We start from the raw sequence: 3,010 nt of genomic DNA, 5'->3' as shown, positions 1-3,010 counted from the left end.
ACAGGGAGAGGGACTGGAGGCTGTGCCCTTCGAGCAGGGCCTGTGCCCCCAGGGCCACCTTGCCTGGGGCTGAAACGGGAGCTGGTTCAGGGGCAATGCCAGGGGGAGGAGAAGCCGGCACAGCACTTTCCCCAGCCCGATGTGGTGTCACCAGGGCATAAAATTAAGCGACTTCGGCGCAACATGAAACGGTGCATTGATTTTTCCTTCTGATTTTTTTCCTTTTCCCCTCTTCCTGCTCCCGCCGGACACCCCCAGGCCGGCGCAGGAGGTGCCAGTTTGGGTGCCCCAGTGGGGTGCATCACTGCCGGGGTGGATGGGGGGGATGCTGGAGAGTTTTTGGTCCTTTGTCCCTGCCCCGGCAGCGATCCCAAACCTGCCCGCGGTGCTGCTGCCCTCCACTCTTTGGGGTTCGCAGCTTTGGGACGACTTCTCGGGCCCACTCACGTCCCCAAATGTCCCCGTGCCCTGCGGACCCCCCAGGTGCTGGAGGAGGGTGACAGCCCCCATCCCTCTCCTGGGGTGCATCGGAAAACGCTCCGGTTCCTTCCCCCCCTCCAGCCCGTTCCTTGCCAGATGATCCAAGAGCAAAACTATCCCGGCTGCTCCGTGTGAGTGTCTTGGCGGCCGCCGCAGCCTTGTGACCGTGCTCCCCGTGGGCACGGCGGGGCCGGGGGGCGCTGGGTGCCACGGGGGTGCCGTGCCAGGGGGCCGGGTGATGCCACCGGCAAGATTTGCCTCCCAAAGCACGAAGGTTTTGGGCCCACGGGCTCGATGCCACCCCAGCTCCCTGCCACGGCGTGCAGGAGAGGTTCCGCATCCCAGCTCTGCTTCCAGCCTTCCTCAGGGTGCTGGAAACGTCCCGTCCTGCCTCAGCCCAGGCTCTGGAGGGCTCTGGGAGCAGCACCCTCCTTCCTGCAGCGCTGATAACGGGGTCAGGGCCAGGCTCTGAGCGTGTGCCGGGCTGTGCGGCGCCTCTGCCGCGGCTCCGGGGCTCCGGCTGCGCTCCCTGCCCGTGGGGAAACACTCGGAGCTTTTCTGCTTCTCTTCTGGGCGGCGTGGGACGCTCCGTGCCATGGTTACGGGCGCAAACAGGGCCGCTACAGCCCGGTTATTTATATCCCCCGGCCGCCTGCTCCACCTCTCCTGAAGGGCTGCGGGGCCGAGGGACGGGGATTTATGGGACACGCTGTTTATACAGCTGCAGACGGAGCTGAACTTCGCGGCATGGGGAGCCGGGAGGGTGAAACACCATCCCCATGCCCGCTGGAGCTGCGCTAGGGCAGTTTTGGTCCAAATCCCAAATTTCCAGCGGTGGCACAGCTGGAGGGGTACGGCCTGGGCCCTGTGATGCCGCCAGGCTTTTCCAGGGAAGGGGTCTGTGCCTTCCCAGAGCCTGTTTGCTCGCTCATCCCGCGGCTGAGCTGTTTATCCTGCGGCGCGTGTGTTTTCCTTCCGCTGAGTTATCGCCGCCTGTGCCCCGGCCCGGGGCATCCCCGCGGGGCTCGGGCGGAGCGGGGCTCGGGACAGCCCTGCCGGTGCCGGTGTCACCCCCTGCCAATCCCGGGAGGGCTGGGGGACGAATCCCGGGAGGGCTGGGCTGTTCCATCCCCATCCCGCCCCGCGAGCTCCCAGGATCACGGTCCCCTCAGCTCGTCCCAGGCTGTTTTGGGGCGCAGCCCTTCTGCTCAGCGGGGTTTTGGGGGCATCGGGAGCCAACTGGTGCCCGCCTGCCCATGCAGGGAGGCCGACTTGGCCCTGCTTCCCCTGAGCTCAGCAGCTTTCCCGGCTCACCTGTTCCTCAGCCAGCTCGGGCGGCAGCAGATGGCGAAGCCCACCCTAATGAAGATTAATTGAGGAGATTTCGCCTTCCCCGCGCCGGCCCCTGCGGCGTTTTCATTATTGTTTTGGGGAGGTTTCATTAGTGCTGGGGCCGGGCGCTGCTCCCGCCGGGTGACAGCAGCCGGAGGGTCCTGTCCCCGTGGCCAGGCTGGCAGTGCCATGTGCGGAAGCCAACTCCCAGTGTTTCCATTTGAGTTCAGTCAAACAGGGAAGGGAAGGGAAGGGAAGGGGAAGGGAAGGGAAGGGAAGGGAAGGGAAGGGAAGGGAAGGGAAGGGAAGGGAGGTGCGGGACCCTGCGGGGAGGGGGGCTGGAGATGGGAATTTCATTCGGGAGAGGTGAAACACCGGCTCAACCTCTGCTCCCTCCATCCCCCGGGATCCTGGAGCAGGGCAGTGAGGAGGCGCTGAGGCTCCCGTCCCCACTCTCTCTGCCCCCTCCCCATTTCCCTGCCAGCATTCCTCGTTATTTCAGCTCCTCTTGGTGGGTGGGAAGAGCAGCGAATTGGGATGGGAGCCTGGCACTGCCGGGTCCCCCGCGGTGTTTGATGGAGGGTCGAGGGGGGGATCCCCCCCTGGGTGCGGGGAGCAGAATTCCTGCCCGGGAGGGATGGGGAGGATGCTGGTTCCTGGCTCCCCGTGCTGTCTTCAGGCATCTGACCCTTCCCTAAGCCGCTTAAGCGCTGCCGGCAGCCAGGACGGGGCGTTTGCCCAGGCTTTACAAGTTAATTCCTAGCAGGTGATGTGTTCCCAGAAAGTTCCTTTCCCAGCCAGCCCCGTGGGGCCTCTCATGCCCGTATCCTTCCCCAAATCCTACGGGATGCCGGCTGGGAGGTTTCCCCACCCCACAAGGGGGGCAGGTTTCCATCAAGGCCGGACCAGCGGGTGACCTGTGGGGCTCCAGAGTCAGGGCCACCCACAGCAGGTCCCCGCGTGTGCCCAGGCACCGGGGACGCCCCTCCCTGCTGGCTGGGATGAGGCGAGAGGCACAAATCTTTGCAGGCTGGGAGATTTCTGCGTTCTCTTCTGCTTTGTGCTCCGCTGCCCGGGTAATTGCCTGCTAAATCGTGCTCGGATAATCTTCATTGCTGATGATGCACAAAGCTCAGGGCTCTGCCCTGGGCCGTGTTTGGCTCCTCAGCCCAGGGCCCGGCGCTCCCTGCCCGTGCCC

The 3,010-nt window shown here is 65.0% G+C and overlaps 1 protein-coding gene across 1 annotated transcript in view; it reads left to right on the top strand.

Annotated features, from left to right (window-relative positions):
* KCNQ4 (potassium voltage-gated channel subfamily Q member 4) overlaps positions 1–3,010 on the top strand; it is a 15,357-nt gene that overhangs the window by 599 nt on the left and 11,748 nt on the right. The gene's annotated exons all lie outside the window — the stretch shown is intronic.

Source organism: Corvus brachyrhynchos, unplaced genomic scaffold (assembly GCF_000691975.1).
Source record: "Corvus brachyrhynchos isolate BGI_N302 unplaced genomic scaffold, ASM69197v1 scaffold65, whole genome shotgun sequence".
NCBI classification, from domain to species: domain Eukaryota; kingdom Metazoa; phylum Chordata; class Aves; order Passeriformes; family Corvidae; genus Corvus; species Corvus brachyrhynchos.
This window is presented reverse-complemented; position numbering and strand designations above follow the sequence as displayed.